Source organism: Xenia sp. Carnegie-2017, unplaced genomic scaffold (assembly GCF_021976095.1).
Source record: "Xenia sp. Carnegie-2017 unplaced genomic scaffold, XeniaSp_v1 HiC_scaffold_23, whole genome shotgun sequence".
NCBI classification, from domain to species: domain Eukaryota; kingdom Metazoa; phylum Cnidaria; class Anthozoa; order Malacalcyonacea; family Xeniidae; genus Xenia; species Xenia sp. Carnegie-2017.
In genome coordinates, this window is record NW_025813486.1 from 2,928,236 (window position 1) to 2,945,454 (window position 17,219).

At 37.7% G+C, this 17,219-nt stretch overlaps 2 long non-coding RNA genes across 2 annotated transcripts; one reads left to right on the forward strand and one right to left on the reverse strand.

Moving 5' to 3' along the window:
* Nucleotides 1–8,141: 8,141 nt before the first annotated feature.
* LOC124448879 lies at nt 8,142–9,845 on the reverse strand. The gene is made up of 2 exons (XR_006949297.1): nt 9,530–9,845; nt 8,142–9,425 (listed from the first exon to the last, which is right to left on the reverse strand). It is a non-coding gene; the product is annotated as an uncharacterized LOC124448879 (long non-coding RNA).
* A 5,757-nt stretch (nt 9,846–15,602) lies between these two features.
* On the forward strand, nt 15,603–15,900 carry LOC124448885. The gene is made up of 3 exons (XR_006949305.1): nt 15,603–15,672; nt 15,748–15,792; nt 15,884–15,900. It is a non-coding gene; the product is annotated as an uncharacterized LOC124448885 (long non-coding RNA).
* The last annotated feature ends 1,319 nt before the right edge of the window (nt 15,901–17,219 follow it).

Sequence of the window (17,219 nt, forward strand, 5' to 3'; positions counted from 1 at the left end):
TGCTTGACTTATAAAAGAGTGATTAACCTGTTAGATTATTCGAGGTTCGGCAATAACGTTCGGATAATATGTGAAATATTATGATTTTATTGTGGAACAAAATAATAACTTACGTATAAGCTAACAACGATATTAGAATTTTTTTTTAAGTTCACAATGTCACTTGATCTTATATGTGTCATACCTACTTAATTATGCATGCAAAGCTATATTGTTTATGTTTTTTGCGTGATGTTCATATCCTAACACTCCCTTTCGAAAAATTTAAACTAATCACTATTCCTTTAAATGTTTGTTACTCCCATATCAGATCTCATTCGTTGAAATACAGTTTTTCCTAATGGTTTCGTTAACATATCAGCAACCATTTGTTGTGACGTACAATACTCAAGTGCAATTTCTTTCTTCAGTACTTTGTCTCGAATGAAATGATATTTTATGTCAACGTGTTTCGTTCTTGGATGGTATTTCGGATTTTTCGATAAACTTATTGCTCCTTGATTATCCTCTTTTATGATAGTTGGTTCCTTTTGAGTGAAGTTTAAATCATGTAGTAATCCTCTTAACCATATTGCTTCCTGACATGCTTGTGATGCTGCAACATACTCAGCTTCAGTAGATGAGAGAGCTAAAATACTTTGCTTTTTGCTTGCCCAACTTACCAATCCACCACAAATCATGAATAGGTATCCTGAATGTGATTTTCGATTATTTGGATCACATCCCCAATCAGCATCAACAAATCCACTTAATTTAACTTCGGATTCCTTAGTAGATAAGATGCAGCTTTGTCACACTTTTGTCACAGAGCTCTTACCCGTGCCAGTTAGTTTCCAGTCCCCTGAAGTTGATCGGTGCGCGCGCATGTCAACCGGAAATAGGGTTTAATAAACATGGCATGGCATTGGATGGCGTGAAAATCGGAAATACGACAAAGCTGGAAGTTGCATGCTATTGACAAAGTAACATTAGATCCGCCTTATGTTTTATTGGTTAATAAACCGGATCTATGTCATTGTGTATTCATTCTTCAAACTATATAGTCGAACTATCGTCTTAAAAAATGTTATTTGCGTTGTTTATTATTGCATTGCTTTTGGACGTTTTGAAAAACAAAAATATGGCACACATGTTTAATCAGATATATGCAGACACTGTTGAGTTTGAAGAAGTTAGTCACAGCGATCTTATCAATTTGATTTTCGTCGATTTTATAAGTAAAAAGATTCAAGAGCTACGAAGAGCTGAAAAGGATGAAAGTAAAGCAGACCCTTGGACGGAGTATCAAAACGTTTTAGAAATGATGGCTGAGGAAGATCGGTGGTTCAATTTTGCAGCTCGTGCAGTCGAAACAATCAATCGCGAACATGTCTGGAATGGAATATGTGAAGCCTTTAAGTTTCTAAAGTACAGTGGACCTTCGAACTCTCACAAGACATATTTTGACAAACTGTTTAGTGTTACTTGGGTAGAACTAATGTTAATGTACACGGAGACAAAACGTCCTCCTTTTTATCAACATCTCTTTGACTATGCTGATTGTAGTTGTAAACTGAAATACAGATCAACTATGTAATTGCTTTGACAAAAAAATAAAATATAAATTTCAATGTTATTGCATTTTGTCTTCAGTTGTTTTATGACCATGTCATTGTGAAAATGGGGATCGGTAGCAGCAAACGTGAAAATAGAAATGCAAAAAGGGATAAAAATCATAATCGTCAGAAAATGTTTCGCTTGGGTATAAGTTTCGGACGCAACGATCTCAATCTTGAGGGTCATTTGCAAGCAGGATACACAAGTAAAACTGTTAAAAATTATGGACCCGTCGCAATTAAACTTCCAACAGATAATGCGATAGAAGAAACACTGCCTGTAACTGAAAACATTGAACCCATCGATAATGAGTAGTTAAAAGAAATTGACATCTAATTGCAAAGTTATTATCACGAGAACATTGTCATGAGTAACGTTGACCAGTACTTAGCCGGTGTATACTTCAATCCAAAACGCCCAGGAAGCTACGGAGGTGTTGAACGTTTGTACCGTGATGTAAAGGCAGAAGGAATATATGACATTAGTCGTGAAAGAATTAAAGAATGGCTCATGCAACAAGACGCATACTCTTTGCATAAACCTATTCGAAGAAAGTTTGAAAGAAATCGTGTCGTAGTGAGTGGTATTGACGACCAGTGGCAATTGGATCTTGCAGACATGCAATCTTTGCAAAAGTATAATGATGGTTATCGCTATCTTCTTATCTGTATTGATGTTTTTCCAAATATGCATGGGCTGTTCCATTAAAAAGAAAACAGGATCGTCGTTGGTAGAAGCTTTTAAAAGATTTTGTCATCAGGACGTAAACCAACACACATTCAAACGGATCAAGGCTCGGAGTTTTTTAATCGAGACTTTAAGAAACTTTGGCAGAAGAAAACGTTACCTTGTTTAATACATTTAACGAGACGAAGGCATCCATCGTTGAACGTTTGATACGTACACTGAAAACTAAAATGTGGCGCTACTTCACAGCAAACAAAACCATGAGATACATTGACATGCTTCCTGATCTACTGTATTCTTATAATCATAGCATGCATCGCAGCATTAAGGAAAAACCGATCAACGTTACAAGTGAAAATGAAGATAGAATTCGGCAAAATTTATATGGTGATAGCAAATTAAATAAACCTACGCATGTAAAATATAAGTTTGATATAGGTGACCAAGTACGAATAAGTAAAATAAAACGAAAGTTTGAGAAGGGTATTTACCGAATTTTTCAAAAGAAATTTTCACTGTAAGTCAAAAATACCACGCAATCCTCCTGTATACAGACTGAAAGATCATGAAGGGGACGAACTTCAAGGAACATTTTATGAAAAAGAACTTCAAAAAGTCATCAAGAAAGACGATGTTTATGAGATTGAAAAAATACTTAAGAAACGTGGTAGAGGGGGCAATGTACAATATTTTGTAAAGTGGTCTGGCTACCCTAACAAATTTAATTCATGGGTACCAGCATCGGAAATACATATATAAAACGTAACCGTTTTCATGATTTTTTCATTTCACATTATACCTTAAAGATGAGCGGGACACACTTCTATCTGACATTACCTAGTAATGCATCTCTCTGTATTTCCTGAGAATAAGATTTCAGGTTATCGCGTAAAACTACCTCACGTTGTGAATTTAAATGGTAATTGGGAAGTAGGATTGTATTCAATTACATATCCTCATACATGGTACACGTTGAAAAAAGGTTTGGATACACATATATATGTAACTCACAAAACAGGTCTACCTACTCCGGTATTTGTCGACTATGGCCTGTATGAAAAGCCTTCGACCTAGTAAAATCAGTTAATGAGACTCTTGACAAAGAAGTAAAAGACAATATCAAATTGAGCTTTGACCCCGAACAGAAAAATTAAAGTGCATGTAAGACAGGGTTACAAAATATCATTTAATCAACGAATGTCGGTCTTACTCGGTTTTGGCGGAAAAGACGTAGAGATTTTAAAACAACCGAAAGCCCTTATGCTTTGATTTGCACGGATCCGTCATGATGTATGTATATTGCAACATTGTACAACCGCAAGTTGTTGGAGACGTCAATGTAAAATTACTAAAGGCAGTTACCATTCAAGGAAAATATGGAGACATTGTTTCAAGAACATTCACTAATATCCAATACATACCCGTGCAAACAAAATCTTTTGAGGACATCGAAATTCTCTTAAGGGACGAGTTAGGAAACCCCATCGCATTTGAACGAGGGAAGTCGATAGTGACACTTCATTTCAGAAAGCAAGCTTCGTCTTATTTTACATAAGAAATATGACTCTAACAAATCGTTATGTTCAATATTATCTCAACCAACAACGAGGATACGGTTCATCACCAGTGTTTAAAGGAGCACCTTGGCAAAGAGGATATGGGCAAGTGGGTTATGGTCTTGGTGGCTTATTTCGCAGTTTAGCTAGCTGTAATACCTCTGGCAAAAAGCGGTGCAAAAGCTCTGGGTAAAATTGCTCTTAACACAGGAGCAAACGTTTTAGGTGATGTTATCTCCGGGAAAAGTGTGAAAGAGTCTGCAAAATCGTGAGTAAATCAGGCTGCTAAAGATGTGGGGGAAATGGCTGTAAACAGAATGCAGCAGTTTGCTCAAACAGGAAGAGGAAAGTCTTCAAAGAAACGGTCAAGAAAACCAGCTAAAAAGAGAAAGGCGACGACTTCCATTGCCATTCACAGTTCAGCCAAGAGACGTAAAGCAGCTAAAGAAGCAGAGGACATTTTCGGCTAAATATGGATTTCGTTCATCCAAAATCTGCAGAATGTACAAAAACCGAACTTGATTTATTTTCTGTCCCACCAACACAAGTCAGTTTAGAAAAGGGCATTGGATTGATCATCAACCTGTGTCCAGCGTATCTGAAAATGGACCAATTACATTTTAGCGCCCGGCACTGAAGATTATGTTGACATGTCTAAGACAATATTGGTAGCTAGAGCGAAAGTAACAAAAGCCGATGGTGGGGATATCGATGATGACACTAAAGTTGGACCTGTAAACAATTTCTTGCACAGTTTGTTCAAGCAAGTTGACGTGTTTCTAAAAGGAAAGTTAGTTACACAAGCAACAGGAACATATCCATATCGTGCATATCTCGGAACACTTTTAAATTATGGTCCGTCAGCCAAACAATCCCAGCTCACCGCTGCGTTATTTTACAAAGATACTGCAGGTCAGATGGATAATGCAGATCCTGCCCACGCAAGTCCAAACAGGGTTTGAAGACAAGAAATAAGTTTATCATGGGAAGTAAAATTGTTGATATGGCAGGTCCTATCTTTTGCGATGTTTTCTTTGGTGAACGTTACTTACTTAGCTATGTTGATTTGAAAGTGGTCATGAACCGTACCAGTGACGAATTTGTCTTAATGTCATCGGTGGACGGTGCAGCCTTTAGAGTGAAACTGATAGATGCATACCTTAAAGTTCGTAAAGTCAAAGTGAATCCTAGTATATCTCTGGCTCACGAAGTTGCCCTGAAAAAAGGTCCAGCCATTTACCCTGTAAGACGTGTGGACTGTAAAAGTTTTATTATTCCTTCTGGAAACCCTTCGCTGCAAAAAGATAACCTTTTCAATGGTTTAGTGCCTAAATCGTTTGTTTTCGGTCTTGTTGAAAGTGCGTCATTCAACGGAGCTTATAAAAAGAACCCATTCAATTTCCAACATTTCAACATTTCATCGTTAGGCATTTCAATAAATGGTGAATCTGTACCATTTAAACCAATCAATTTGTCCTTTGGCGCGAATCCAAGATTTATAGAAGCATTTCTATCGCAGTTTTCAGGCACTGGGAAAATGTATTACGACACAGGCAATGGCATTACGCGTGAAGATTTCCCAAACGGTTTTGCCCTGTTCGGCGCGGACTTTACCCCGATATGTGCAGTGCATCCGAACATTTTAACACGGTGCAAAAGGAAACCTGGCCATTGACTTACAATTCTCGACACCGCCAACTCATGCAGTTAGCCTTGTGTGCTATGGAGAGTTTGAAAATATAATACAAATCGATGGAGAGAGAAATGTCGTTTATGACTACATTGGATAAATGAACACCTCACAAATATGGACCGCTTTGAAATCTGATCCGGTAACAGGAAAAAAATTTCTCGGCGTTTTTCCAGCCGACCGTCTGCCTAAAGAAATCGAAAGCTACCCAAAAGGATTTATCGCAAACACGGATGTAAGCGGAAAACCGGGGACCCATTGGGTTGCCTTTACTTTCCTTCAGAAGAAAAGCCGAATTCTTCGATAGCTATGGACAACCACCAGGGCGATATCATAAGTTCTTTAGAGATTATTTGAAACATTATGATTGGGGGTTTAATAAACGTCAATTGCAAAGTATCTGGACGGATGTATGTGGACAATATTGTATATTTTACCTCAGCCATAGAGTGCGAGGATATAGCATGAATAAGATTGTAAACATGTTTGATGGTAATACTGTTGAGAACGATAACAAGGTATCAAGTTTCGTTAGCAGACATTTTCATGTAGAAACTAGTGTAACCCTAAACGATAGCATTCAGTCAAGTATAAAATTTGTTGTAAAAGCTTGAGCCGTTTATTATCAATAAAATTTTCTTTGTGTAAACTAATTGCCTGTGTTTTCTATTTGCATATTCTAATGATAACAGTCAGGAAATTGATATCAACTGCTCTATTTATTTAAACAAAACAAATCTTTACATGTCAAATTTTAATAGTCTATCCAACGTAAGCGAGTTTTCTTTAGTGTAGGGGTGGCTTTAGGTGTTGTCATTTTCGTTCTTGAGCCTCTGTGGTAGGCTATTCCGTCTTCTTCATCGGGCGAAGTTTCCATTTGAGCTTCTTCCCATCTTACATTGTTCCGAACCAAATCACGAGGAATGTTTACTTTAATAAAACGGGAAAGAATTCTCTAGAACCTGTAGGATTGAAATTCTTTCTCCCTCTTACGGCGTCGCTAATGAGGTCTGATATATTTGATTGAGGGATAATAACACCATCAAGTTTGACTTGTCCTGAATCATCCCAAGTTATTATATCCGGATATGTTTTGAGACGCTGCAGTTTTGAGTCGCGCGTTCACGCATCGTCTTCGGCACACTTTGTACAATGACGGAGTCAGCTAATGTACGCACTTCGTTGTTTATTACCGAGTTTCTTTCTTCCCGTCGGTTGTATCCATCACGCGTACTGTGGGTATCTGAATATCTTTTTGTTTCTTCAAATTAAGGAATTGCTCAAAGTTTGTGTTGAAAAGTTTTTGCCTTTGATCGTCACTTAAACCGTCTTGGTGAAGGATGTGCGAGAGTTGAGTATCTTTTTGCATCATGTTCATCGTAATCGGCGAAACTTCAAATTTTTGCTTTTGTTCATATTTATTATAAACGTCTTCAGGTACTAAAATCATTCGCTTGGCATGCTTCATTATTTCAGCAAACTCCCTAGAACGTTCAAAACCGGTGGTAGGAAGGCGCTCAGTAGATTTCCTCCTTTTTGATTTAAAAGTTTTTTCTTTTTAGCTCTTGAAATTCTCTTGTTCGCTAAGGCTCTGAGATGTTTCTTATACCTCAACAAGCGTCGTTTTTGACTCGCAGATATCGGTACAGTTCCTTTTAACACATTAACTGCGCATTCACAAATGCACAACATGACATCAGATGGTCCATGTTCGATGATAACCTTTCGAATTTTCGGCTTAGATTTTGCAAGTACTTGTATGGAAGATTGCTCCTAATTCGTTTAGACATGGTGCTTAAATGATTGTTGATGTCGATGCTTATCACTTATGTACATAGACAATCTGCTTTTCACCGGGCAAGATATTTGTTCTGACACGCATATTGTCAGATGTGAGTTGATGCAAATCGAGCAAAAGATAACCGTAAGGGCGGCATGTGGCGTCTTGAAATGACTCAAAAGGTAATTCGTTTTCTTGGGTACATTTGCCGTGCCAATGTTGCGATACCTAGCGAATCTCTGGGGTTTTTAAAAATGATCATGTAGTGGGAATTTAAGCTGATTGTTCGGGATTGTTTACCAGGCGGAAATAAATTTTGTGTTAGATACATGACAGAGACGCCACGGTGATGTGACCCGCGGGTAAATAAATCGGACATTCGTTGATCGCTAGAACATTCTGACATCAAATCGTCAACGACCACTAAAGAGTTTTGACAACCTTCCAGAATATCAAATAAGTTGTCCGGGAATCCTTCGACGAAGCAAATGTTTGGAATTTTGATTCCATTTCACCAAATTCACTTTGCCGTTCGCCGTAACAGTAAATAATTTTATTCGGAACAGGATAAAAAAGTTCATTTAAATTATAAAGCATCGACCTAACCAAATAGCTTTTGCCCGACTGACTTTGACCACACACATAAAAGTTGGCAGGTGTTCTAAAACGTACGTCCATTGCCTCGCAAATAAAAGCAAACATGCTCTGCTTTCACTTTTATAACCACTCGCGCTAGTAAGCATTTTGACATATTCAAAGAAAGACGGTATGATTCGACTAGCTTGAATGGGAGGTATTTGTAAAATAGTGAACAAAGTGCACACAATAAGAATACATTGGACAATGAACAATTTTTATTAAATATTTTTCTAACTATCTACATCAATCAAACTACAAAAATCTCTTTTGATTACATATGAACACAGCATACTTTAGCAGATATTTATGACAGAAAATCTTAAAAATCACTTAAGGGTTTACTTTAAAATCCTCACAAGCATAGGCATGTCTTTTAATCGTTCATTCATTTTGTAACTACATTCATAGTTCGCAACATTCATAGTTCACAAGAGTTGTTTGTAACTTTTCTAATTTTCCAAAATGAATTCCTTGCTGTCTGTATGTTTTTTCCTTATGGCTGCGTGTGCAAACCACGGTGAAAAATGCGGTTATGTGAAGCGATATCGTATGTTAGATTGTTCTAACATGGATCTGAAGCATGTTCCTATCGGAACGGTAAAAGATGCACGAATACGGATTTTGTCGTTGAAACGAAACAACATTAAAGCTGTGAATGAACTGGATGTTATTCGTGCGTACCCAAGACTTATGTACATTGATTTACGTGAAAACCCTCTGTCCTGTCCTGTCAATTTCTCATTGTTAAATGTGCTGTTTGATCCGTGTCCAGCCCGAAAGAAAGATTTATATTTGTTGTCGGTGAACTCATTTTCGTCTGTGACACAACTTTTTCCGTATACGTCAACCACAAGCAATCGTTTACCTCAGTCATCAGTCAGTTTTTCTCTTCTACCATCGTCGTTGATTATGTCCACCCCATGTAAATCATCTCACGTTCCGTCGTCCCGCCAAAAGTTTTATGTTCGCCCCTCACGGATTTTTTTTTTAACATGTCAACCTCCATTTCAACCACATCACCGTCGCTGTTATTATTGTCTACATCTTTGCTGTTGTCGCCGTCCACGCCGTCAATACCTCCGCATTCAACGATATCATTCTCAACTTCAAAGTCATCACCTCTGCTGTCGTTATTACCACTGTTACCCTCACTATCACCATCAGCATCATCGCCATTTCATTCGCAGCTGTCGTCTTCGTCTTTATCGTTATCACCGTCACTGTCAGAATCAATGGTTTCGTCTTCATCGTTCATGTATTTAGTTCCACCAGCGAAAGAAAAAACTGTCAACTTTTATGTGTTGGTTCCTTCTACGATAGTTTCCATATTTGTCTGTATAATGTTGATGTATTGCATGGTTCGCAATTATCGTCACTGTTTCCCGTCTGTACATACCGATCACATAGAAATGACTGCGTATCGTGTTCAATCATCGTTAGCCTTGTCCAGTGTAGAAATGTGTCAAACAACCTCAGTCTAAAAATATGTATATTTGTTTGTTAGTTTACATTGTCATTGATTCGAAACTGTTTAACTATTCAACGCTGTTTGATTATATGCATGTCACTTTATTAATTTACCTGTCTCGACTCTATACTTGATTATCAATCTGTCTGTAAAACGAAAGTTCATTGTCGGAGTGATCAATGTCGTCAAGAAACTCCACATCGGATTGTCTTTCGGAAAAGCTTTCTTCGTCTTCAGAGTCGGTTTCCATTAAATCAATCGACTCGCTACATTCACCTTGACCTGTCATACATTCTTTGTAATTTTCTAGTGCGGTTGGATGCACGGATGTGAATAAAATATCATTAGCCACGGCTTCGCGTGCGATCTGAGGTAAACTGTTGGAAATTTCCGCTGACGGAAACCAATTATAGCCATAGGGAATGGTATCGGCCCTCCGTCTATTATTATACGTTTGTCAAAGACAACTTGATATTTCTTACTTTGATTTTTATTTACAAGTTTATGCGACCATTTCTCCCTGACTATTTTACTTTCTTCTATTTGTACAGTTGACGGTTTTTCAACATAATTATAAATCATATCTTTTAACGTGTCGAAGTTTAAAAGCAAGCTATTTTTAAAATTCAATGTAAAGCCTCTTATTTTACAGTGTTGCTCGCCATTACTAACTGTAAAAGCATAATTCTTAGGACCCCACAGACAAATTCAGTAATGTGCTCGCCTTCACCAATTTCATCGGTCAAATCTCCTAAATAGTCTCCTAAAGGAGGCTTTGGAGAATCAGGCTTTGCAACATACACACAGCTGTCTGTGTCTGCATAGAGCAAATTTTGTCCTAGTAAATTTAACAAACTGTAGAGCTCCAAACGCGCCCATGCAGTTGTAAAATACCTATAAAATATTTGTTGTTTTATTTTCTTTTGAAACTCCCAATCACGCTTATATACAACTTCGACTAAATCGTCATTCAGTAATTGCATGTCGTGAATTTCAGTGTCTGCACTATTTAGTCGTTTGTAAAATACAAGCGGATCGTGAATAAACTCCGTAATTAACATATCATTACGTTGTGCAAATTTACCCCAAAGCGAGTTTAAACAAAGTTTTGCTAGCGCTCTTAACCCTGGATTTTTCACAATTTTTTCCTTACGCAATAGAATTCCCTCATGCTTTAGATAGTCGTCGATATATTTTGCCCGGTCTGCGTCTGAGTTTACCCAATCCGGAAAGCCCGAAGCTTCTTGTTTCAACCGCAAAAAGAAATTTACATATTCACTAAATAAACTGTCCGATGTTTCTTCAAAATGCCAAATTTCATACACCTCCAAAATTTTGTAGCCTTTTTCGATTGCCTTGTTCATTTCAATGGTCGTAAACGTCCCGCAAAATGAACGCTGGTTTTCGGAATGATGACATTCTACCGAGGCAGTTACAGCACATCGCTTACACAATGGAAACATTAATTTACCATTAACTTTCATCGGGAGCACGGGATGATACAAGCCTGTCGGTGCCAAAACGCGGCACTTAATCAAACCGAAGTAATTTGAAAGATCTTCAAAATTTTTGCGAATAATTGTAGGGTGACCTATAGGATAACGGCGATTTTTCATAACGAATGGATAAAGACTTGTAAAATCGTTATAAAAGATTTTCTCATTTTCTTCGGCCTTACGAAACAGTTTAAAACCCTCAACTCTTCCACCAAAAAAGCTATCGGCAGGGTAAAGGTCTGTTATAAATTCATGTGTGTTTAAAAAAATGCTGCATTTGAGGAGTTTGTCTGAGTTGCTTGAAATCATGCTCCCATATGGTTTTTACTTTATATCCTAACTCCGTTAATCTTTTTTCACGCTCAATGGTTCGGTTATATGCTTCTCTTAGCGTTGTACCTGTACGGTAAGGATTTTCACTCTTCAAATCCAGGCATAAAGGGCAGCCGTGATAAACTTTTCCGTAGAACTCATACACGGTGTTTGTGTCTTCACAAAATCCATCGACATAATAATGTTTGTTTAACAACGGGTCATAAATAACTTTCTCCCCCCCATTATGAAGAGCGTGTTTGATATTGCTTTTTGTTTGAAAGGAAACAAACTCCAGCCACTCAATGGCACTGTTTGAATACGGTTTATTGCTATCACGGTAAAAATTCTTAGGTACAATGCCAATGGTTTTTTCTTTTAAATAGTTTGAACGAAACACTGCCATGACCGAAGACGCAATTGTACAATAACAAAATGGGTCTACATGTGTTTCGGCCAAAAACAACTTTCTGAATTCCATGCAACACAAACGCAAAATAGTTACATCTTGAGAACAGTATTTGTACATTTCTTTTTGAAAGTCGAAAACGTATCCCTCATCAATTAAATTCTGATGCCATGCAATTAGCTCATCTCTTTTACATTTTGACTTTGTGTCGGGGCTATAATATTCAAGAGCCGGAATAGGGCCAACGTATTTCTGATTTTCTCGTGTGTTAAATTTAAAAGGGAAATCGCCTTTCGAATACATCGACAGATCTAATCCAAACGTTCGAGGCAAATCGGAAAGAGGCATACTTAGGAAGTTTAACGAGTCGATTAGCGTCATCTGATAATCTTTTAAAAATAGTTGCATTACTTTCTGACCAGAATGAATGACATGCATATCTGATGTCGGCCGATATTGTATGAGCCATTTTTGAATGATAACAGCGTCAAATCCTTTGGCATTATGGGCAATTGCTGTATAGCCCTTATGCTCTCTTGAAAACAGAAACTCACAAAAATCATTTAACGCATTGTATCCTTTGAAAACACGTTCGTCACCTGAAGCGAACTGTAAAACTGCAAAATTCACAACGTGCTCACCGCTTGTAAAATCCGTTTCAAAATCGTAGAAAATGAGTTTAGCATTTGGCTTTTTTGCTGGTTCGGTTGAATAAAACATAAATGCCCACTAGCAACCAGCTGTTTGCAGATATGACACTTAAATTCTCCGCACTTGTGTTCGTCTTGTCTATTTCTGTTGACAATGACATTGCATGTACGGCATTTATACGTGCTGTCACATTTTGAGGGAAGATCAAGTCCTTTTAATCTACGTTGTTTTTTATGTAGGTTGTAACATGCATTTGACCGGCATGACTTATAACAGTCCGAGCATTCCCGCTGTTCCGTCGGAATTAATGCACATCCTTTGCGTAAACATGTGCTGCAGACATCAAAACATGGGTGATTAATATAGTAGTTTACAAAGCTTGAACAATGTTCACAGTAAAATCTTTTACCGAAAAAAGCTGGGAGCTTTGCCGGATTGATAACATTGAAATGATCTCCGTGTTTGTATAGCAATAACTTCTTTACTCTTTTAGGCCCTTCATAAATTGAAGTGTTTCGTGCATCAAAGTCTATTACAATAATTTGATAGTCTGAAAGAACACCTTGAAACTTTGAAATTTCCCTCAATCCACATTTACCAGGCAAAATATTGGCACGTTTATGCAACTTTAAGGCTAATTTTTTTTGTATAGGTCTACCCATCTTCATTTGTTTTAATTTTGGATGGTGGTCAGCCATCCCTATGGCTACAACTAAAGCCCGAGCACAACATAGGTTATCATTATTCTTGATAGTTACAATCGATTTTTTTAAAGTACTGTCTTTAGAGTAATCTAAGACTTTGAGGGCCTTACCACTCCCAACAGGCGCTTTTACACCAATAAGGTCGATGATAAACGAGTTGTCCAAAGGAATCTTCTCATTACTCTGCAAAGTTTTGTAATTTCACCAAAATTCTGTTAGAGTTAATTTCAGCGGCAGGAAGAAGCTTAGTGCTGATTGGTGTTTTCAAAGCATCCGATCTAATCATTACACGAAGCCGATCTTCCAATGGTGTTCTAAAATCACACTGTTCTTTTACCTAGGAACATTAATATAAAAATTAAAAAGATGCTTTGTGTCACACAGCGCTTTTTTCACTCTCACCTGACGAATGGCGTCGTCAAACAAGCCATCGAGCTCAGTCATTATGTCTTTGACTTTTATTTGCTTATCGCGAACGGATAGATCGTCTAACTTAGCACGGAATATACACGACTTGGCGCCAAATTTACGAACATATCGTTCCGAAACTTTTTCAAGCACAAAGTTAACAGATTTTTCATCATTTTTAGTTTGATTTTTTATGTTGTTTCTTTCTTCCACAAGTCCAGCACTTTGCTGCAACAACTTCGTTGATTTTTTTACCCATTTTAACACTTTTGAAATATCCGTTTTATCTTTAGAGATTTCTTTCTGAACTTTTTTCAGCAAACGTTTTGCCTTTACATTTTTTCTGATGGCTCGAACACGTAAACGCTCTAGATACTCTTTTTCTCCCATGATCATCTGGCGATGATTTTCATGCAGTAATGGCAATTTGTGAAATCATGCTTCATTTTATAGTATATGTTCATTGAACTCCTACAGAGTAATTGAATACTTACAAACAGACAGCATATTCAGGTGTTCAGGAAGGTATTGTATGTGTAATGAACAAACACTCACAGCGACACATTAAAAAAATTTATTGCGTGAATTTTTTATAGTTAGATACAGTGATCAACCATTCGTGCATGCCTTGTTGTTATTGCTTAACGTTTCGTGTTTATTCATCGTCCTGGAATGGGTGGGTTCTTTTTTTCTGTTTCTTAACGGCGACCGTTTTAGGTTCCTTTTCTTTAGGCTCTTTCCTCTTACGGTCATTCAGTTCGACCTTTCTTTTTTTCATAATGATCTTGCTATTCATAGTCGCGTCGCCCCAATGGAAGAAGCTACATTTTTCTCCGTCGACGATAGATTGACAACGAAAATAGGGTCTTTCAGGGTTATTGCTCGATTGGGAGACCATGAGACTACCTGGATAACCGCATTTGCACAGGGGGAACTTGTTTGGTTTGAATTCTTTCGCGACTTTCGTTTCGTAGGCATCCATTATATTATGGTACCTTTCTTCGGGGCAGAACAATGTGCATCCTTCACCTCTACATTTAACATACGCTTGTTCGTTCTTCTTAGACACGATTCTCTCGAGGCCTGCACCACAGAAACATGGATATTTCTCAATGGAAACCATGATGTTCAAATTATTTGCTTTCCTAACACTGATTTAACACGTTTATGAAGCACTGTTCAAGTTGTGTGTGCAACAAGAACATTTTCCACCTTTTTTAAAGTGTTGGCCTTCACATGAATGATCATTTACCAACGCATGATTTTCTTTAAAGAAGAATAGGTCTCATTCATACTGGGAGTAAAGAATTGAATAGAATCACATTCAAGTGTAAGACTCACGCTTGTTCAAATCAGTAACCCCTGTTTGGTACATTGTTTGATATCTTTCCTGAGGGTCTCATCATTAATTAACTGCATCACTTTCCTCTGTATGATACCCTCCCACACCGCAGGATCTTATCTTCACAACATGATTTTTCTTTTAATTTCCTTCAATATTGACTCATGTTCAAACCGATACTTTATTCACATTGTCAGGCATCTTTCCTAGGGTCATTTACTGTATCATGTCGGTATGTTAAAGGCTCTTTTCATTTCCCTTTAATATTGACTTTTGTCCATGCCGCTCCTTTATTCACATTGTCAGGCATCTTTCGTTGGTCCTTATCATTTACTGCATCATTCCCCTCAGCAGGATTCTGCACCGATCTTACCCACGCCTCATTATTCAAGGTCATACTATTCAAAGGTAATTTTTAACTTACACGTGCGAGATGGCAGCGAAGGTCACATCTCAAACGCATGCGCTGTGTACTTCAACCACTTGAAATTTACACGTGCGAGATGGCAGCGAAGGTCACATCTCAAGCGCATGCGCTGTGTACTTCAACCACTTGAAATTTACACGTGCGAGATGGCAGCGAAGGTCACATCTCAAGCGCATGCGCTGTGTACTTCAACCACTTGAAATACTAAAAGTGTTTTGTATGTGTTAAGACGATAAAAACTCTGCAAAAAATCAAGACACGCAAATCAGAAAATTTTGCAGAATGGCGTCGATGCAGCAGACAGAATACCCTGAAATTAGTAAGTGCGAGCTCTTTCTGTTTAATTCAAATTAGAGAATGTTTTTTATCTTCAACAGAATCTATCTCCTCATTTTCAGAAAAATGTAATCACTGTCGTGATTTTTTCATCACGGCAAAATGTGGACATACTGTCCATTTGTCCCCGTTAGTGGAGTCACGGGGAAAATTCAAGTGTAGAATTTGCGGGTTTGTATGCCTTTAAAGATATTTTAATCTCAGGTTGCGTTTCATGTCATTGATTTTTAGTCTTCATTCATGTAGTGTATCGGACGCAAGTGTTGATGCCGCTGTCCGTCAATTTGTGATGTAAGTTTGTAATTCATGGGTGCATTTATATATATAAACTGTCATACGGAAGCAGCAATTTTATATAGTGGTTCTTATTTCATTCATTCAGAAAACTGTGTACAGAGGGCATCATGATTGACGTTCAGATTTAATGCAACAAAGATTTAATGTAACAACATGAATAAAGATTTACAAATGTTGAATGACTCGTTTTTTAAGTTTGTTCATTTTATCTGAAAGAAATATTTTAAGCCAGTCGTTACAAGTATATTTTAGTATCTCAAGTCCGTTAACGGGTGGGTCGACATCTTCAATGCTTTTCATAAAATCTTTGATCACAATCTCATCGGACACATTTTCGAGGCATCATCAAAATGCAACAACATACGCTCGTCATGCTCCATCATGAGACAGCCATGCTCACGCTGAGAGAGGTGGTCAATCATGCATCCATTGCAGTTCTTATTTACTTCAGCGTTTATCATTGCAGCAATTTCTCCTGCATAGCAGTCTAAAAGTTTATTTTCTAACAAACTTTGACGTACAGTTATTTCATTCTTTTCTGACTCCAAAAGCAATTTGTTCATTCTTAATGCCAGATCAATGTCTACATTCAATTCCATTTGTTTCAAGAGATAAAATGTAAACCTTTCGATAAAGTATAAGCTATAAAATGCAATTACCTCGTTTTCTACCGTTTTTTACCTTCGATTGAGAAAAGGAAACGGATCTAATGTTACTTTGTCAATAGCATGCAACTTCCAGCTTTGTCGTATTTCCGATTTTCACGCCATCCAATGCCATGCCATGTTTATTAAACCCTATTTCCGGTTGACATGCGCGCGCACCGATCAACTTCAGGGGACTGGAAACTAACTGGCACGGGTAAGAGCTCTGTGACAAAAGTGTGACAAAGCTGCATCTTATCTACTTTCCTTTTGTCCATCAAAGCAAATGCCGTGGTTAATCGTACCTTTAATGTAACGTAAAATACGTTTGGCAGCATTCCAATGGTTTTGGCTAGGGTTAGCACAGAATTGATTAACTGTTGAAAGTGCTTGTGCCAGGTCTGGTCTTGTCGCTGTAACTGCATACGTTAATGCGCCAATTAATGCTTGATATTGGGTTATGTTCATTGGCTCTCCTTCATTATTCAACAACTTGGTTCCGAGCTCAACGGGGGTTGCAACAGGTTTGCAGTCTTGCATTCCAAATCTCTTCAACAAATTCGTCAAATACTTTGATTGATGAAGTCGCATTTGTTTCTTTTCCCTGTCTCGTTGAATTAGAATGCCAAGACAGAAATGAATTTCACCTAGATCTTTCATTTCAAAGCGTTTCTTTAACATACCTTTCTCCTCTTCTAGCATTTTCTTGTTGTTACTTGCAAGAATCAAATCATCGACGTATAACGCTAAAAGCATGATATTGTCTCCCTTTCGTTT